Below are 22,458 nucleotides of genomic sequence, written 5' to 3'. Positions count from 1 at the left end.
CTGTACCATGTGACTAGATGGAGCCAATCATGGATCACTGTATGTTGAGCTGTCATTAACTTAACCCATTCATGACAGTTCAAAGCAAACATTCCATTGAAGCTGCAATATTCTTTATTGCTCCTGCAATGCAAGTGTAAAAATAAACATAAAAAAGCCCTGATCACCCTACCCCAGAGTAATACAAAGATACTATGGTTTTTATAGTAACATTGTACTACTCTGATGAAAGTATTTTTTTTTAAAAAGTAAGGAAAGAAAGAAAAATAATGTTTAAAAAAAAATATTGAGAGAATTTTTTTTTAACTAATTGCCACTTGCTCGCCCACAATATGCTCTGGGCAAAGTGACGTACCCTTACCTCACTTTTCTATTTCCAGGTGTGTGTGCGCATGGTTGCGCCCCCCCCCCCTGCTGCCCCTCATGCGGGGAGAGAAGAGAGAACACGGCACTGAGTAAAAGCACAAAATTTTACACACATGATAGATTAGCACATTTAACCCTTTGATCACCCTTATAAAGTTTTTGATTATCCTGTCACCCAGCCGTTGCCATTAGTACAGTATCAGCATAAATAATTTTTCACTGATCACTGTATTATTGCCACTAGTGACAACAGATTACATGAGGGTCAGTTAACGACTCTCCCAGCCAGGATCAGCTAGCAATAGATTGCCCGCACATTATCACACTCACGCTATAGGTCGCTGATCACCGCTATCACTAGTATAGTGTTTGTACAGATCAATATACAGTATATGCCCAACAAAGATCAGCAATGTTTTGGTACGTTGCTGAACTTTGAGTGGTTATACCAGTATGATACCTGAAGCTACAGGCATCATCCTGGTATTGCTCTTTTTTTTAGCTGGCGATTGGGTTTCATGTAAAAACAATCCTAGCAGCTAATTAGCTGCTGGATTGTTTTTGCAAGTAGTGGGAAGGGGCACCCCCACCCGCTTGTTCTTTTTTCTTGGGCTCTCTTGTCCCACAAGGGTACCGGAGAATGCAGCCAATTTTGCTGGCTGACCATAGAGCTTATCAGAGACCGGAATGCTTCCAGTCATCTCTTAGATGGTCTTAGAGAACGGAGCTATGAGCATTTCATCATTTCCGTTTTGCCAGATATAAACAGCACCATTTTAAAATTGGGAAAGCATCTGATCACACTGATCTTGGTGTGATCAGATGCTTTAAGGGCATAGGAGAGATCTAGAGTCTAATAGACTCAAGGTTTCTCAGAAAATAGTACCTGTCGCCGCCTATTGCTATCACATTCTCTGTGATAACAATAAAAGTAATAAAAAAATCAAAGAGACAGTGTAAAAATAAAAAAAAGCAAAATAAATAATTAAAAAAATGTTTTCACCTCTACCCCCTTCCCCGTGCTCGCACACAAAGGCAAGCGCAAGCGGTGGTCCCATGACAGTATGTAAACAGAGATTGCACCATGTATGTGATGTATCACTGAGAACATCAGATCAAGGGCAGTAATTATAGCACTAGACCTCCTGTGTAAATATAAATTGGTGACCTGTAAAATCTTTTAAAGTGTATCAATATATATTACTAACTTACGTAGTTTGTCGCCATTGCATGGACGTGCACAATTTTAAAGCATGTTATGTTTGGTATCCATTTACTCAGCATAACATCATCTTCTATATTTTAGCAAACAATTGGACAATATATTGTTTTTTGTACACTGACGTTCTAAAAAGCGTCTTTTTTTTTAAATTACATTTGCTGCAGAAATACTGTGTGAAATAAAAAATTGCAACGCTCACCATTTTATTCTCTAGGACCTCTGCTTTAAAAAAATATATAACTTTTGAAGGTTCAAAGTAATATTCTAGCAAAAAAAACCCTGTTTTTTCATGTAAACAAAAGTGGCAGAAAACGCTTGGTCTTTGAGTGGTTAGAAGAGTGAGTGATGTGTGGCATAAGCTTCTAATGTTAGCCCTGGATAGTAGAAGCACCCCCCACCAAAAGACCTCATTTTGGAAAGTAGACATTCCAAGGTATTTGCTAAGGGGCATGGTGAGTATTTTTCAGATCTCATTTGTTGCCACAAGTGTTTGGAAAACGAAGAAAAAAACAAAAATTTATTTTTTCTTCTTTTCTTTTTCAAAACCCTGTGACAAAAATGATATCTGCAAAATGCTCACCATGCCTCTTATCAAATTCCTTGGGTTGTCTACTTTCCAAAAAGGAGTCAGTTGGAGGGGGGGTGTTTGTACTATCCTGGAATTTTAGAGTCTCTGAAACTGTGGTAGGTAGTGAGGAAGTGACATGAGGAAATATGCCCTTTGAAAGCCTGGAGGTGGTCATTGGATTTTCCGGGCCAATATGTAGCTGTCAAAAAGTCTCTCACATGTGGTATCTCCATTCTCGGGAGAAGTAGCATAATGTGTTTTGGGGTGTTATTTCATATATACCCAGGGTATGCAGGAGCAATATATCATTTAAAAAATGTTTTGTCATTTTCCAAAAATTTGTGGCAAAAATAAAATCTTCCATGGACTCAACATGCCTCTCAGCAAATTCCTTGGGGTACTTTCCAAAAAGGTTTAATTTGAGGAGGTTTTGTACTGCCCTGGCATGTTAGCACCTTAAGATATGTGATAGGCAGCCAAAAAGTAAAAAGTAAAAGTTGCATAATTTCCACTATGTAGATGCTATAACTTTCACACAAACAAATTGATAAAACAAATATTTAAATTTTTTTTTACCAAAGACATGCAGCAGAATACATTTTTGCATAAATGTATGACTAACTTTGAGTTTATTGCATTTTTTTATAAATGAAAATATATTTTTTTTCAAAATGTTTGCCATTTATTCATTTATAACACAAAAAATAAAAAATCCAGTGAGGATTAAATAGCACCAAAAAAAGTCTCTATGTGTTTGAAAAACGGACATAAAATTAATTTGGGTACAACGTTGCATTGCCGCGCAATTATCAGTTGAATTAGCGCAGTGCTGAATAGCAAAAAATGGCGTGGTCATTAAGGGGGGTAAATCTTCCAGAGGACAAGTGGTTAAGCTATGACTAGACAAAAGAAGACAATGCTGCTAGTTCTCTGGACACAACAGAGTATAGTATATGTGGGAAAAGGGAAACAAATGTGATCTAAAAATTGATTTACTGTATCTAAAAATCACAGATCTGTGCAGCTGTAATCTAAATGCAAAACACATCACTAATCTCAAACAATGATCTTTAATCATTATGCAGTAATTTGTGGTTGACTTTGAAGTACAGTAAGACTAAATACACTAAAGCAATGCAAAGGAACCCAAACTGATTTGATCTTCACGTAACTTCTGGATAATAAAAATATAAAGCAAAGGCTGTTAGCAAAAATACTGTAGCATTGCATGTTCTGCCCCAGGATACAGCCAAAAAGAACACAGAGTGCTGCAGGCTGAATTGTAATATATGCTCTGCTTATTACCATAAATGTACTTCTCAGACTTGTCACAACTGTAAACAAACAGATGAAGACAGAAGGCAGATACAAGAAATCGTTTAGTGGACTAAAGGAACTTTGAATAAAGCTGACAGTAAATTCAAGTATCTCTGTATTATTTATTTTAGGCATTTATATAGCATCATGACATATGTAGTGCTTTACATACTATACATCCACATTAGTCACAGCCCTCAAGGAACTTGCAATGTAAGTGCCCATTCACATATATGCGGATTGGATGTGGTTTGAACCGCATCCAATCCTCATGTGAAATACCATTGCTTCCTATGGTGCCTGTTCACATATGTCTGGTGCATGGCCAGTTTAGATTAAGCGCAGATTCAATGTGGTTTTAGCTGGTTCCCGCCTGGCCGCCATCTGGTCATAGAGCACCTCGTCCCTCCGGGTGGAAGCCATATGGCGTTCTTTCAGGCATGCGCAGTTTGCCTGCCCGCAGATCTGTCACTGGCTGTGTACCTCGGACACGGCCGATGACAGATCTGTGTACTGGCCCTATTGCCAGTACCATGTGACCTGCAATAGGTACCAGGGAGAGAGTTGCTCTACAGAGTATTGTAGCTCCATCCCTAGATCATGCACAGTGCAGCCGTTAGTGTTAATGAAGCAGGAGCCACTTCTGCAGCCTGTCAGTTCAGAGGGAGGGGGACTGCTTCTCCCCGGTTCCAGTCATACGACCCAGTTGAGGAAGAACTTCCCTTATGCTGGACTGCCCAGGTCTGCTAAGAGTGTTTTATGGATGTGGGAAAGCTGTACTGAGGGAGCAGAGCTGTACTGGGGAGGTGGGGGGGGGTAAGAGCTGTTCTAAACAGGGAGAGTTCTACTGGGGGGGAAGAGCAGTTCTGAAGTGACAGAACGGTACTGAGGAGGGAAAGTTGTACTGAAGAGGCAGAGCTGTACTGGAAGCGGAAGATGTACTGAGGAGGCAGACCTTTACAGGGGGGAGGGGGATCTTTACTGAGGGGGACAGCTGTATTGGGAGGCAGATCTGAACTGGGGGGAGCTGTATCGGGGAAAAATACTGTATTAAGGTGGAAGAGCTATACTGGGGAGGAAGGTGAGCTGCAGTGAGTGGGAAAACTGTATTGGGGGGCAGAGCTGTACTGGGGGAGGCACAGCTTTACTGGGGGGAACTGTACTGGGGGTGTATTGGGGTAATCTGTAATAGAGGGAGAAAGCTGTTCTGTGGAAGAAAATCTGTACTAGTTGGTGTGTGTGTGTGTGTGTGTGGGGGGGGGGGGGTTATATATGGGGGAGGATGTTGGCTTTGGGAGAAAGTTCATTTATTGTATTCTGTCTACCGACCTGTACACTAAGCTTTCCTGACCCATGTACATTATACACTCCTGACCCCTGCACTATGTACATTATACACTCCTGACCCTTGCTCTCTGTGTCTTACACACTACCAACCCCTGTGTTTTGTAAAATGTGCACTACTGACCCATATGCTCTGTGCATTACTTACTCCTGACCCCTGAACCCTGTGTGTTATGTACTCCTGACCCCTGTACTCTCTACATTGCACACTCCTGATGTCTGCTGTCTGTGATTTAATTACACTTGTCCCCTGTGCTCTGTATGATATGCACTCCTGACCTCTGCTCTCTGTGTCTCAAATTTTAAGCCCCTCTCACTGTTAATGCAGTTTTGTCACAAGTGTAATTTGCCATGGTGTGCTGTGGGTGCCGCCTAATTTTTTTCCTTTGGGTCCCCAAGGCTGAACCCCCGCCAAAAAAAATCTATGACCATGAGCTCATGGGCTGTATAGCATATTAGCTTCACAACAGGGAAGCTGAACATATTTATCCTCACACCAAGTAATATTATTGCCACAACTTCTATATCAAGCAGATAGAGGATGGCAAAATGCATCTGGGACTTCTCATAAAAGTATTTTACATCACAAATTCTTTGCAATATCTGACGCTGGACACAAGCTTAATTCTGAATTATCCACACAAAGCTGTCCAAGATCCTATATACCATGAAGCTTTACTGCAGAAGAATTTAAAGAGGTCATGTCACCAAAATAAATATTTTAGGTGATTGTAGCCATATTAGTGCAGTTGTGACAGAAACAATTGAGTAATGCCCATGATATGTTTTTTATTTGCACTAACAAACATTATGTATTGTACATTGTCCCGAAAAATTGTATGTTAGTGCAAATAAAAAAGTATCACTGACAGTACTCAATTGATTTACTAAAACTAGTTCACTTAGAATCGGGTGCAGCTTTGCATGGTAGCCAATCAGCTTCTAACTTCAGCTTGTTTAATTAAGCTTTGAAAATAAAACTTGGAAGCTGATTGGTTTATATACAGAGCTGCATCAGATTTAGCACTCTCCAGTTTTAGTAAATAATTTCCAATTGTTTCTAGCAAAATTAATATGTTTCATATGTTAATGTATTACTATTATTGCCCAAGTGGAAAATTTAGAAGACTACAACACTTCCGATTTGGTTGGATTCCAAATGCCTACTGCTGCCACCCCAGCTCTTTGTTATTGACAGCAGCTGCCAAACAAAGTAGTTTATTTGTATACATTCACCAGCCACTTTGTTAGGTACACCAGTTCAATTGCTTCGTTAACACAAATTGCTAATCAGCCAATCACATGGTAGCAACTCAATGCTTTTAGGCATGTAGACATGGTGAAGGCGACTTGCTGAAGTTCAAAATGGCATGGTTGTTGGTGCCAGATGGGCTGATCTGAGTATTTCAAAAACTGCTGATTTACTGATTTTCCCACACAAACATCTTTAGCATTTACAGAGAATGGTCCGAAAAAGAGAAAGTATTCAGTAAACGGCCGCTCTGTGGACAAAAATGCCTTGTTGATGTCAGAGGTCAGAGGAGAATGGGCTGACTGGTTCAAGATGATAGAAAGGCAACAGTAACTCATGTCAATATGGTCCAGAATCTTTGAGGAATGTTTCCAACACCTTGTTGAATCTATGCCATGAAGAATTAAGGCAGCTCTGAAGGCAAAAAGGGGTCAACCTAGTACTAGCAAGTATCTAATAAAGTGGCCGGTGAGTGTATTCTCAGTGTAATTTGTTTATATATGCTAAGGTTTTGTTTAGGAGCTGCAATAAGTAATGTAGCTGAGAAAGAGAAGAATATGATACACCTGAAAGTGTCAGAGTGTTCTAATTCCCCCTTCACCTTGCAGATGGGGCAATAGTAGTAACAGATAATGTACTGTGACATTAACAAATAACAACATGGCATTTATTCTGGTCTGTTTAAGTGCTACCTTAGTAATCAATTTAATGTGATGGGCCCGATTACTGCTAGGACAACTTATGATTTTGTGGGACTTCAATGGAAGGCCCAACAAATCTGGCAAAGACACTTTGACCTACAATGTGGTGTGTGCTTGTTCCATGCAAGTAAAAAGGATTAGTGACTTAACTGGTATAAGTGTTTGTTATGAGACCCATTACTACAGCTCATTGATGTGTCAAATCATACTGCAGGCAGGGGCGGACTGACCATTTGGAAACTCGGGTCAGTAGGGGCCCCATGAGATGCCCTGGTACCTTTTTCATAGGCTTTTTTGAGTTTGGGCAAGGAGACAGGGGCTCCATGATCCCCTATTGCCCGGGGCCCCATGAGTTGTCAGTCCACCCCTGACTGCAGGCATGAGGTTCCCCACAAATATTAAATAAAGAAAGTCTACACTGTGCCACTTTTTATCTTTGAACTACATTTAGAAATCCAGTTGCTATGGGTAGCTGCTCCAGTTTTGCAACATATCCCATGTGAGTTGGATACAGCTTTATATATTTAAACATTTGTTGCTAAAAAAAACTAATACATTCAAATTAGTATACATTCAAATTAGTAACTTAGCTTTAAAAAAACAGCATATACTATTAGCAAATCTAAATTTAAAATGCCTTTGTAATTTGCAACAGAGTATAACATTAATGTCACTTTCTTCATATTTACTCCCAAGACAGCAATTAAGAGAAATATATTTTTAAATTCTTGCATACCCGTCATTTTTCTTCTTCTCATCTATTGCAAGTATGCTTTGGAAATACGAAAGAAGGCACTGTCAAGGTCTGCTGAGTCCAATTTAGTGGCATTCTGAACTGGCATTCTTTTGCATTACAGTGCAATGTAGCACTCCAGCCAAGTGGGATGTTGTATAAAATCTGGAGAGTATCTCAGATTCAAACTATTAATTTTTGTGGTGTACTGATAGAATATACGTATAAGTAAGAGGTGTGAAACAAGAAGAGGCATAAACACTGCTGGTTGGTTAATAAGCTATGTTAATAAGCTTCCCACTAAATTGACTTTAAGACATTTGTATATTAAAGACATTCAAGCTCTTCTGGAGAGTGTACTGATGTGACTGGTAAAAGGTGCTTTGGTAAACCAATATATAATATATTGGTGCTTTGTGTTGACAGATGCAGAATAAACAGTACCGAGCCACTGAAAGCTCTAGTGTCAAAAATAAAAATCTATTTATTTATTACAGTAGGAAAAGCATGGCGTAAGCTCATAAAATGTAAAGGTTATATTCAAAATGAGTTCAAGGTAAACATTGCAATAACGTAAAGCAGTAAATGTAATATAAATAAGGTAAATATATGTGAGCGCACACAAAAAGTATAGCAGCTGTGCACCAGGTAACCATAAAAACCTCTAAAAGACAATGTAAATCAGAAGTGCAGCGCTAGAAGAAAAAGACAATATGAGTATTAAATGTATATACATCATTAGATAAACAGTTCATTAGGTGACTTGGAGTGACTTTCATGTAACTGTATCCTCCTATGAGTAAGGTGCTGTGATATAAAGTGCAGAAAAAATTCGCACTCACCAGAACGCGCAAATTAATGAGCGTTTATATATATTTTTCCTGATGTCATCTGCCAATCTGAGAAGACCATGAGCAAGGGTTCACGAACACCAGTACCAAACAACATCACAACCCCAGAGTAGCGTGGGAAGGGCATATTGCAACCACGGCTCCTATATTTTCAAAAATTTCCATTGGGAGTCATTACAAATACTCGGTCCCGCATCCCCTGAAGAGAGACAAACGGCGCTTCCATGCCTGAGCAATTGTTCTAGTGGCCGACAAAAACAAATAGGAAGCCAACTTCTTCTTGTGAGCCAAGAGGCGTGGTATGGGACAATGAAGCAAACAAAAAGAAAAGAGCCACCTAATGTGACACGTATATCCGTGTCAAAGTAATATCTTCGTCTCACTTATAGTATAAATGTGGATTTATAAACCCAAAGTACATAATAGAAAATATGGCAGTATGACAAGGGCAACACTGCCTACAAAAAGTGATTAATTGAAAATCCAAGCGGAGTAATATAACTGCATTCAATAGCTACAAAAATATTTTATTTGATCCCATGGATCATAAAGAGGTTGGACATGGACACGGTGAACAAATCATGATAAAATTACAAAATTAAAAGCATTCAGCGTCTTCAAATCTGGATAATTATCGGCAAGCAGGAATCCACATAAGGCAATGAAGTTTCCTAGCTACGTGATCATAGATTTCCATATGTTTCCACATTGTATCTGGATAGGGAGAACATTCTTCAAAGATATTCTTTGGTAAACATCACAATATTTTTTACCCTTTATCTATTCTATTCAGGTATTTTGTTTGATATTCACGATTTATGTTTATACATTCTCAGAATCACTTGCTATTGTGGATTCATTTCCACTTGGGGTGGTCACCCAGGAAGGCCTTGCATTCATCATTTTTTCATGATGGTCAAGCTAATGAGAAGGCAATGGAACTATTAGCTTACCATTTTGTTTGGCTGCCTTGTTCTAGTACATGACTTGTGCATACATTATTCTTTTTATGTTTCCACTACTATGATCCTTCTTTGGTTTCCATTATAGGAAGTCATTCCAGTTATTGTGGTGTTTACCAAATAATATCTTTGAAGAATGTTCTCCCTATCCAGATACAATGTGGAAACATATGGAAATCTATGATTACGTAGCTAGGAAACTTCATTGCCTTATGTGGATTCCTGCTTTTAATTTTGTAATTTTATCATGATTTGTTCACCGTGTCCATGTTCAACCTCTTTATGATCCATGGGATCAAATAAAATATTTTTGTAGCTATTGAATGCAGTTATATTACTCTGCTTGGATTTTCAATTAACCACTTTTGGTTAACACCACAGGTGTTGCCCTTATCATACTGCCATATTTTCTTTTTCGACAATGAAGCAAAGCATACCGAGCATCCAGGTGTATGGGGAGATGGAACAAGGTAAAAAGGAGGCCCAACAAACGAGACCAAAAACCAATCAGTCTTGGGAATGACCACCAGATATGCAATACATCACCACGATGGCCAAAACCCCAAAAGCATAGATCACTGCAGGCAGGGTTTGCCTGGGCCATACGAGCCGGAATCCAATACCAGCGAAACAATACCTTGTATGCCGCCGCCATGTGGTCGTATTAAAGGAACATTTAGCTATAGACAACCAGGTCCTATTCCAGTCCTTCAGATCCATGACTGCCACCAGGTCGCGTTCCCATTGAGTGACATATGAGAGAGAGGTATGCATCGAGCGTCTGTTCAAAGCTGCATAAAGAAGGGAAATAAGGCCCGGGGTGCCCGGACGCTGTTGGCAAAGCTGTTCAAAGGCAGATTTCCAATACAGAAAGGTGGAAGTGCCCCACAGTGAGGTCAGCCAATGCCACAGTTGAAGGTAGCGAAAAAATTCCGTGACTTCCAAAGAGAATTCCAGGTGGGGTAGGACCAAGAAGTCAAAAAGTGCAGCCAATGCTTTTTAAGCAGTTAATGCAACTGTCTTTTTGGGGATAATGGTTTCACAGACATTTAGCTAACTATTGTAAGTACCACTTTCAGTGTCAAATGCCACTTTTGCCAGGCAGCTTGGTCTGTGAAAGGAAGTTGAAAAATAACAGATTTACTGTCTAGATTAGCTGGTGATATAAAGAAATAAAGTCTACAGAATGAAACAAATGGAGCCACCACATCTTAGAATTGGTAAGCTGTGATATATTACAATTTTGCTTTTAAGCTTAGTATCTCTTTAAATGTATACACTGTAAAAAATACACTGTCTCCCTTTTAAATATAAACCAATTTGTATTTTCAATGAGAACACCAAGAAGCAAAAGCACCTGATAGCTGCTAATTCCTGCATGCAAACCAAGTCACATGTTAGTGGCTGTGAGTACAAAACTAGGACCTTTAGAGGTAAATGTCTATGATGGAGTCACTATGGTGGTATCAGTAGCTGGTTCAGAGCTTCTCCCCAGTGATACCTGAACCAATTTAGATATTTGTTAGTTATTCATACCAGAATGCTTTACTTCTTTTTAAATGCATTTAAATCCTGTGCTTCTAAAATAAATAAAATAATGTGCCCTATTCATAACAGATACAGTATGTTGCACTATAGCATTGTACAATAATTTACAGTATGCAGCCCTTTTTTTTGGTTTGATGCTGATGACTCACATTCCCTTACTCCCATCCAATTCAATTCACAATGCATGTAAATTATGAATGCATTAACACTATTAAGGACTATTTTTTAATCCTACTATTTGACAGAAGTGAATGTGATGATAAATATTTTGAAATCTTATTGATATATCTAAGGCCAGAGTATAAACAAGGAGTCAATAGAATTTAACAATCATTTGCAGTCAGCTAAAATACAGTATATGCTGAGGATATCCATGAATATGTAGGGCATGACATAAAAATATTCCCAAAGCAAGAATGGCTTTATATTGAACATGCACACTGATTGCATTGCAGATAATTACTCTATGAAACATGTGGGTAAAAAATAGACCACCCATACATTAAGACACAATCGCATAAATACATACAGTATAATAAACAACATAAAAAATAACAATGAGATATGCTGGAAATTCTAGGACAATGGCAAGAGGAACACAATTAATATGATGAATATAATGGGACTGTTGAATACATTTACATATTAATTTGAATACATACCTATAACAATACCATATGCAATAATGTACATGTCCACCCTCTCCCACAGTTTGCCATCATTCACCTCCCCCCATTACACATCTGGGAGGGGGGGTAAAATGGATCTAGACCCGCACCCACAGCCTTCAAACCTAGGCAAGAATGCCATCACCCCCTGTAAGGACCTGGATCTAAATCCAGGACCTCTGCTGCATCTGGCAACAGCTCTTCTTGCTGAGCCACCTGAGTTGCTGGATAGCTCCCTGCCTGATCCCTTGGACATACTTTCCTTTTATCTTGTCTCTGGTGAACCTTGAACTCCTTGCTCCTCCCGTGAACTTTCTAGTTAAGCCATGCCTTTGCAATTCCTATTTGTCAGATTATTCTGCTCTTCTTCAGCCAATAACTTGTTCCTTATGCTCCTGCTGCTGTTCACATCTTCATTACTATTTGGTACTGACATGTGGCTTGTTCCTGAACTACACTTCCACTTTATTCCAGCCTGCAACCTTTTGTTGCAGACGTTTGGCTTCTTCCTTGACTATGCTTCCACTTGATCCCAACCTGCAATCACTAGTTACTGACCTTCTGCTTGATCACCACCCACTACATCTGCTACCCCAGCTTGCTTACCTCCTGGTGTGGCGATCATGAGGACTGCGATCTGGCACTAGCATGCTGCGAAGCTTATCTCCACCCTTAGGAGCTCTGGTTAAGACCAGTTAGTGCTTAGACCCCGCACCTTGGGTGAGCCTGTGTCACTCGCCAGGGGAATCTACATGTGTATTTATCCTACTGGTTTCTGTGTGAGCCTTTCCGCTACTACAGCCAGTGTCCCCTGAACCTGACCCCTGATCGTGACACCCCCCCCACACTTGAAGCTTCCTGAGATACCGATGTTCACATCTCAGGAGGCTTCAGGCATCCTGGCCTCGCTGTACAAACACCAGAAAAATCTCTGTTGCACTGTGCATGCCACAAGAAATTGCCACAATGCGTTACCAGGGGGCCTGCTCAAAGAACCCAGAAAGGAAAAGCCAGCCCTATGATGACATCACAAGAGAAAATGGCAGTGTGAAACCCAAAGTGCTGTGACAGAGCAGCTGCTTACCTGACAAGCTGGATTCGCTAGACAGTAAGTATGTTTTATGTGGACAATCCAGTAATACAGTGTAATAAAAAGGTTGTAAAGGGGGGAGTGAAGCTCCTCTTTAGGTAAAAGCTTGCCAAAAAATCCCAGCATCATTTGTAGTTATGTACTGTATATTATCATATCTTCCACAGGAAATGTATTTTTATTTTGGATAGAGTAGGGGAGTATTGTGGTCCACTGTTATATTTTTTTTTGCCATGTATGTGTCACGGGGGAAATTATCATTCATTCCCTGTCTCATTGCCTGAAGGGGAAGTGAGAGGAAATCCCTCCAAAGTGGGAATCTCTTGCACTCGCCAGGGTCACCAGAACTAATGTCACCTATGGAAGATTTCCCATCTATGCCTGTTCTGGTGACAACCCGAAATGTGGAATTTTTTCCACCTTCACTATCAGTATTGGCATTAGACAGACCTAAGTTATACTTTAACTAACCTTTAATAGACTTAACATCTATTGCCTCCTAGGCAGAGGGGGAGCACCTGTAGGCAAAACCGACTTTTTCCAGCACACAGAGTACACTAGCAGCCTTAGTCTAAAAGGAATTATGAATATTTAAATTCAGCACTTTATTAGCAGTATTCAGGCACAGGGCTAGTTAGTGCTGTGCCTGTGTGCCTAATGTGGCGAACAAAACTTGCTAACCACCGTGCCTCGTTACTAATACTTGGTGTACCTGTCTCATCTTGCCATGCAATGTTGATATTCAAAAGGAATGATGCAAGTCCTTCTTCAGCACTAGTACTCAAAAGCTAGAGGCTTTCTAGTCTGATTGTGCACTTTTTTTTGTACTATTTTAATATGTAGGGTTGTACAGTAGGTGCTGTGTATTGCACAACTTAGTTAAAGCTGAACACCAACCACGTAACTGCATACTAGTGATGGACAGAACACCCCTCTGTTCAGTTCGCAGTCAAACATTCGAACATACTGAAAATTTGACCACAAATATCGAACGGAGACAATTTACTAAGCGTATCTTACCGCATCTACTAAAATACTGCATGAGTTATATTATTAAGTCATGCAATATTTTAGTAGTGAAACATTCTTTAATAATTCAACTGTTGATGGGAACAAGGACCTCTTCCCAGTAGTTGTGGGGGTATGCGGGTGGGGGGCTTATTGGAATCTGGAAGCCCCCCTCATGTGAATGAGTATGTGATACATGGTACTGCTACCCATTCACAAAAAAAGGGTAGTAAAAAATGACAGGAAACAAGTCCTTTATTAAAAACAAAAATTTTAAAAATGTCCCCCGAAGTAGATCCAACATCAATCACAATGCTCGCTGCCACCCAAAAAAAAGAAAAAAAAATACCTGCAGTCTGACAGCTGTGGCGGGATGACAGTTCTTAAATGCTGTGATAATGTCACAAGGGAGCGCCCCCTTGTGACGCCATCATGCAGTGTGATTGGCCAAAGCATTGCACCTGACCTGTGGTCAGTGTTTTGTGGGGCACGGCAGGCGAACAGCCTCTTATACCCTTACCGTTCGTGTGTTCAGCGAATACATGAACAGCATATGTTTGAGTCGAACCCAAGATCAACTTGATCATGAAGCCCATCTCTACTGCATACCCATACAAATAAGGCTGCTTTTACCCCTTCCAGACAGCACTAGGTTTTTGACTTTTGTTATTGCCTTACATGGTCAAAAAATGTCCCTGGCCTACTGATTGGACAATAAAGATGCAGAAGATGCCATCTACTTTGCTCTCTACTCCTTTCAATAGTATGTATGTTTCAGAGAAACCTAACTGGCTCATAGTGCAGGTGTTTCCAACCACTGTTAACATACTTTTGTTCACAAGATTACTGGGGGGTGATATCAATACAAATGCAAGAACTTACTGTAATGATGGAACTCTCAGCCTCACCCTCCAGCTTGCAGGTCAAAAATTCAAATGCTACCAGAATGAAAGAAATCATCAGTGGAACTGTAATCCTTTTACCCATACAAACAATAGCCATCACTCCATGTTTTAATGGAAAAACACTGATCATAGTATCTGCTGTAACAATTCTGACCTTTAGGAAATGTCCGTGATTGGAAGACAGGAAGGTAACAGAGTTTAAAATATAGTAGAGAGCTTCAAAGAAGCAATTATTCTTTTTTTTTTCTTGTTTAGAGCACTTCGAAAATTGGCTTAATGATTTTTAAATATAAGTTTAAAGAGTCCACCAGCACACAAGTGCCTCCCAGAGTCTCCCAAAAAGCTGAACAGACCACCAAGGCACCCTGACATAATGAGTTCAAAAATTCAAGAGAATGTCCAACGTTATCTTGCAGATGACATTCCAAGCCTTCTACCAGTTTTATAATCCACTTATGTCAAATGTGTTAAATAAACTGTCAAAATTACCAACTGTGTGTTTTCTACTTTATTCACCTTTGCTTCATAAATATCTTCAACTCATTACATGTGAAACCCAAAAGAAACTCATATGGTGTAGTATTTTATAAATAAATGGAAAAAAAACATATCTATATTGTGCTCACATGTGAATATAACATCAGTGCACTATCAGTTATAAAGTGATCCACCCGCCACTTGTGCAACCTCTTGCCAAATAATCAAATTAAAACCACATATCATTCCATTGCAGGTAGTGTTCCTCCTCTCGGTATAGCAATATGGATCTTTTAAGGCACAGTGTAAGGTAATCTTAGCCTCTCTCCTGGTCTTCTCAGTATTCAGCCTCCCCGTAGATCAATAGTTAAAGGACATGGAGAAAGCAAAAAGAGGTCATAGTGCAGAAAATCCCATAAAACAGATTTATTGACAACCAATATACGTATATGTAAGAATGTATACAGACATCCAATGATCAAAATGGTCACATGGGTGTTTCTGATTCAAGCATCTGATGGTACTAACTGACGCGTTTCATCTGTAGACTTTATCAAAGTAATAAAGCATCTCCCGTGAAGACTGAGATTGAGCTTTGTAGTCACTTTTGCAACAGTTGTTTTCTTATTATGGGTCACAATCTTGCTCAATGTCTTTTTGTCTCTTTCAGTCAGTTGACCATGTTGACAGCACTTATGCTTATCAGATGATGTTTTTCTGGAAACAGCAAACGCACTCATAATATTTGATACTGTACCTCATGAAATGTCAAATAGATTGGCAATCTCAGTCACAAAGGCACCAGCTAAGCAGTCACCAACAATTTGCCCTCTTTAAAGATCAATAGGCTCCGACATGACACCATAGTACTAGCAATGTACGCAATGAATGACGAAAGGAGGAGCCCTTGCACGCCTTGACGTCACATCGCCAGATCAGGAGGTCCGGCGGCCACCTTATGGTTCCCACTGGTCAGTGCATTCAGCAATTCATGCTACTACTACTACTCAGTCACCTTGTGTATTTATTTTATCCATTTATGCTTGTATTTGATACATTACTAATTCATGCTTAATAAATCCTTTGGAATACTACACTATGAGCACCTATATCTTTATTGCTTTGCACTGAGCTTCCATACCTCAGCCCAGTATTCCAGGTGACCTGTCCAGGCCTAGGAAGCAAGCCCTAAGACCAGACCAGTATTCCAGTTACCTGCCACCCAAACTGAGGGACCACCTGAGGATCACCCTAGCACCAGGCAGTACCTGAATAGGACCTCCGGCTAGTTGGGATCTCTATATGCGCATTCTGATTGCGCTTCCGGTGAGCGGGCAATCTTTCCATACTTTCACATCGGGATGCTGGAGCAGTGCTCATACTGATTAAAGTCACAATATATCATTTTGGACTGTTCACCTATTTAGTATACCACATTGGACTTTGTATCTTTTAATAATTCTTGCATAAGACTTTGATCTTATTGTTACCATTCATCTTAGCGCTGCACTTTCATTTTCCATTTGCTTATTATAGAAAGGTTTTTGTGGTTCCTTTTTGTGCATTTAGCTGCTTTGAAGCGCGCTCGCTAGGCCACGTATATAAATGAATGATGAAAGTGAGGCTTCCCACCTGTTAGCTAGGTGTCTCATCATACAGCGGAAGCAAAATAATATTACATCACTACCATTTTCAACGCAAAACATGTTGTCACTTTCACATCTGCAAATCATGTAGTTTTTTTTCCATTTTTTGTCTAACCCCTGCTAACAAAAGCCCATCTGTAATTTTTTATTATCCTTGCTAAACAGAAACTCTGGTCCTTGAATGCATAAAAAAACTATTTAAAAAATTTGTTTCCCATAAGCAAGCAAAAAAAAACAAACAAAAAAACCTAAAAAAAAAACCGCATGCACACACCTACATACAACAAATGCTAGATTTCTAGGTCACTGAATTGTGTGTACTTTGTACCTATACTTTATAACTTTTGATTTTATACAGTTCTGAGTCTTTTTAAAGACATTTCAAAGATTTAGCTTGTTCATAAGTTAGACCTTCAATTTGTTGCTGGCTGACACACAGATTATTGTGTGAGGAGGTCATTGTTTGTACAGAAAATAAATATACATATCACAGAATGCAGCTGCTACCATCCAAAAATGTTTGTGCCCATCACTCCCTAACAAGCTGTTGTTTCAATTTTAAAATGTTTGTCTCAGAAGCATGTAACTGTAACAAATGTTTGTTTCTTCATGTTCAAGCAACGCAAAAGGCATCTAGGGGAACATAAAAAATATAACATCTTAACATATGCTAGCCTCTGTTTTGACAATGCATGGCATTTGAGAACACATCACACTTCAAGACCTGTTTCAGTTTAATGAGCACCCTTGGATATTCACCCTTTAGTTTGTGTTTGCTTACTAGAATGTTGCCTTTATTTAAAAAGAACATAGCTATTGACCTGTACAATGAGACACATTTGAAAAGAGTTTAAGGTCAACTTGAAATACACAAACTGGACTATCTAATTATTCATAGATAGAGACTAACAATAGGAATAATAACAGAATTACTATTATATTCCTTCCTTCAGTTTATTGATATCAGTAACATTTACATGGGGAATTTTTAAAAAAAATATTACACATTTTCCAACTAGAATGATTGACACATTTTCAACATGATCTCTCATAATCGATCCTGGTGGAAACATTACTCATTTTAAAATTAAAAAAATTTAAAATGGTCAAATCTATAACAAATAGATTATTTCTTTTTACATGTATGGCCAACATTAAAGTTAAACTCCAGGCATAAAAAACTTTCTTTGTAATATATCATAATATGTCTTTGCAAACCAAGAAATTACCTTAGAAATATAGTAGTAACCTCATCACTGGGCTGTACATAGCCTGTAGAGCAGGTGTCCTCAAACTTTTTAAATAGGGGCCCGGTTCACAGACCATCACACTGTTGGGGGGCCGGACTATAGTTTGAAAAGAATATAAACAAATTCCTATGCACACCGCACTTATCTTATCCGTAGTGCAAAGAAAAAAGGAAAACACAATAAAATATTTAAAATGCACTGTACACTGTAATGCACTTGACACCGCAAATCACTGTACTTTGTAACGCACTGGACACCACAATGCAATGGACACCACAATGCACTGTACTCTGTAATGCAGTGGACACCGCAATGCACTGTACTCTGTAATGCACCGGACACCACAATGCACTATACTCTGTAATGCACTGGACACCGCAATGCACTGTACTCTGTAATGCACTGGACACCAATATGCACAGTACACTGTAACGCACTGGACACCGCAATGCACTGTACACTAATGCACTGGACACTGCAATGCACTGTACTTTGTAATGCACTGGACACCAATATGCACTGTACACTGTAACACACTGCACACAGCAATGCACTGTACACTAACACACTGAACACTGCAATGCACTGTACTCTGTAACACACTGGACATTGTAATGCACTGTACTCTGTAACTCACTGGACACCACAATGCACTGTACTCTGTAATGCACTGGACACTGCAATGCATTGTACTCTGTAACTCACTGGACACCAATATGCACTGCAAACTGTAACCCACTGGACACCGCAATGCACTGTACACTAACACACTGGACACCACAATGCACTGTACTCTGTAACGCACTGGACACCAGTATGCACTGCACACTGTAACACAATGGACACCACAATGCACTGGACACTGCAATGCACTGTACTCTGTAACGCACTGGACACCAATATGCACTGTACACTGTAATGCACTGGACACTGCAATGCACTGTACACTGTAACGCACTGGACACCAGTATGCACTGCACACTGTAACACAATGGACACTGCAATGCACTGGACACTGCAATGCACTCTACTCTGTAACGTACTGGACACCAATATGCACTGTATACTGTAATGCACTGGACACCAAAATGCACTGTACACTGTAACGCACTGGACACCGCAATGCATTGTACACTGTAGCACACTTGACACTGCAATGCACTGTACACTGTAACGCACTTGACACTGCAATGCACTGTACTCTGTAACACACTTGGCACCACCATGCACTGTACACTGTAACGCACTGAACACTGCAATGCACTCTACACTGTAATGCACTGGACACTGCAAAGCACTGTACACTGTAACGCACTGTACTCTGATACACTAGACACCACAATGCACTGCACACTGTAACACACTGGACAACAAAATACACTATACACTGTAATGCAGTGGACACCCCAATGTACTGTACTCTAACACACTGTACACTGATACACTGACACCACAATGCACTGTACCTAGTGCCTGGTGTGCACTCCTCCTCTCCTGTTGCTTTTCTGGCTGCAGCAGGTGAAATCCTGGGCTTCCAGGCTGCCGCATGGCCGAGGACCCAGTGAGCAGCCTAGCTATTTGCCGGCCAGCGCTGGGGTTTTTTTCCCCCCAATTTTTTTTTCCCAGCTGGCCCGGAGGGCTTGATAAATGTCTTTGGCAGGCAGTATCTGGCCCACGGGCCGTAGTTTGAGGTCCCCTGCTGTAGAGAGAACAGAGCTATTGGATTGACCCAGCAGATCCTCCTACCACTGACTTTCAACAGAAAACTATGGAGGGGAGGATACAAGACCAGTCACCCTGCACAAGGAGAGAGAGCAACAGGGACAGGTTTTATTACAGGAAGATCCTGTACAAAGGCAAAGTATCACACTGGTTTACTGCACGGATCTTTATTAAATACACAAAGCACACCAAAAGTCAATAAAGAATACACATTCCTCTTGTATTAAGACAAAATAACTAAAGTCAAAACATAAAAATCTAAAGTGAATTGGTGCAGCGCTGACCTAATACTATACTGCTCCCTTACTGGCTTATCCCAAAACACAGATAATTAAACCAATATATGATATACGATAAATATGTAAAATAGAATAGAATGCACATAAAACAGTTTAGGACATACAAAATATTCATAAAAACTTATAAGTAACTAAAAATGCCACCGATGCAATGCAGTGACAACAAATCAATCTCATTAAGTGAGCTGATCTACTAACATGAAAAAATAAATATATAATGTGTAGAAATAGAAACACCAGTGAAAAGAAAAAGTCCTGATGGAACTTCAAAATATATGAACTATAATAAACAAAAAAGGTGAATCCCTGAATGTTGGATCAATAATCACCCTGATAGGAATGGTGACCACAAAGGCTAGAAATTAGCAAAATAGAGTGAAAAAGTTTTCGTGAATCCCTTAATGTGGGATTAAATATATCACACAATAGTGACTAGTGTAGTGAGGAAGTCACGTGATTATGGGACGTAACGTGTAGAAAAGTGGTGACGTATTTCCGGCTTGGACGGCATCTTGTACTTATACGTATATACTTATACTTATCTGTGTTTTGGGATAAGCCAGTAAGGGAGTAATATTGTATTGGGGTAGTGCTGCACCAATTCACTTTAAGTTTTTGCACATTATCCATTTGGTATATGGTTGGGTGTTAGCAGCCCCCTCCCCATAATTATTAGTCCAATTTTGAGTAGCACAGGAGGTTTCTATTGTTTTAAAGTGAAAACATATTTAAAATTTTCGATATACACCCTATAAAAAGAGTATACATAGGTATTTGCATTGGCCTGCTCCCAAAATTCAAACATTTACTGACCATCCACAAATGGTCTAAATATCAGACTTCAATTACCAGGGCTATTTGTCTCTTATGAAAGATTACTGTATAAACATCCTTTAAACTGTTTTCATATCAACACCTCTATGAGAATAATAATTAAAAGGTGTGTTCAGAATGTAAAGAGAAAAATATTTTAAAAAAATGTTATTGAAAAATTTTACAGTTGAACATTGTCTCCTTCAAAGTATGTACCGTGTGAGTGTACACGACGATCCCAGCGATTTTTCCATTTTTCATAGCATCCCTATCTATGTAGTGGCTCTTTGAACGTTATCCACACTACCATAATGGTGTCCTTTCAAACTCTTCTTCATCTTTCGGAATATGAAACAGTCACAAGGAGCAAAGTCTGGGCTGTAGTGCAGATGGTCAAGTACCATGATGTGTTTTTCAGCCAAAAACTCTCTGATGGCCAGAGCACTGTGACTGTGATGGTGCATTGTTATGGTGAGCCGAACTCAGGACGCACACAAAAAATTCTTTATCCCAAGTGACCAAGAACTTCCAGGTACAATCTTTGATTCGCAGTTTGACCAGTATATACAAGTTCCTTATGGACAATTCCACATGAATAAAAAAAACAATGACCATTTAATTGAAGTTTGATTTGCTCATTCAAGCTTTCTTGCTGTAAGGTAACATGGGTGTGTGCCATTCTGAACTTTGTTTCCTCATTTCAGGATCATTCTCAAACACCAAGGATTTATCTCCGTTATCACTCGACTCAAAAAATCAGGCTCTCTTTCCAAATGCGCCAACAGGCCGTGTCAAACAAGTTGACAGTGTTCATTCTCATCAGCTGAAAAATTCTTTGGAACAAATTTTACATACGCTTTTCTCATGTTCAAATATTGAGTCACGATTTCATGAACAATTGACTTGGTAATTCCCGTTTCCTCTGCAATCATTCTGATAGTGAGCCGTTGGTCAAGGTTGAGAACAGACCTCACAGCATCCATGTTCCATTTTCGACAAAGAGGGGTGTCTTGATCGTTGTTCATCGTCAACACCTTCATGTCCCTCCTTGAAGGCCTTTGTGCCATCGGTACACTTGTGCAGATGATAGCGCAGCTTCTCTATAAGCTTTTCCATCACCACTCGGATGCACTTTTACCAATTCCACAGAACATTTTAACACGTACTGCTGTTCCAAACTTGCTTGCATTTTTCTTATTATGAGGCACTTGAACAGGGTGTCACAAAAAAGAATGTCTCGAATCTGACAGGGTTGAAATGCAACTGATCAGTGTTCTAACGAATACCTGGCACCCCACCCCAAGTCATCTTGGCCAGCCTGTCTCTTCACAGAGCCCTTCTTGAGCAACTTCATTCTCATTAAATCAGCAACATGGGTTAAAACCCTCTCTTACTATGCAAAATGGAAAAAGTATTGACTTTTGTGCCTGAATAGCTAGCCTAACAAAAATGGTGCCTAAAACCTTTCAGAAATGTTGATATTACCCAAGGAAATAGGAGATTGTGTTGAAAAGTAAAATAGCATGTCCAGACAGGAATTGGCTAGATTAATGCATTCTGCCTGAGACTACTAAGGTCACATAGATGATTACTTTAGTGAGAATGTGTTATCTATTTACCTTTCACTTTTGCAGTTGAGAGTATATTACTTTTTCCACTCCAACCAGCAAAATAGCAGCATAAGCTGTACTATAAGAGCAGTTTTATTTGAAATTT

The 22,458-nt window shown here is 39.6% G+C and overlaps 1 pseudogene; it reads right to left on the bottom strand.

Moving 5' to 3' along the window:
- The window catches only part of LOC149462839 (uncharacterized), a 45,296-nt pseudogene extending 23,487 nt beyond the window's left edge, over nucleotides 1-21,809 (bottom strand).
- Nucleotides 21,810-22,458: the final 649 nt, after the last annotated feature.

This window comes from Staurois parvus, unplaced genomic scaffold, assembly GCF_062004578.1.
Source record: "Staurois parvus isolate SC_StPar_1 unplaced genomic scaffold, SC_StPar_1.0 ptg000165l, whole genome shotgun sequence".
Classification (NCBI taxonomy): Eukaryota; Metazoa; Chordata; class Amphibia; order Anura; family Ranidae; genus Staurois; species Staurois parvus.
Note: the sequence above shows the minus strand (reverse complement) of the source record. Positions and strands in the feature narration are given on the sequence as shown.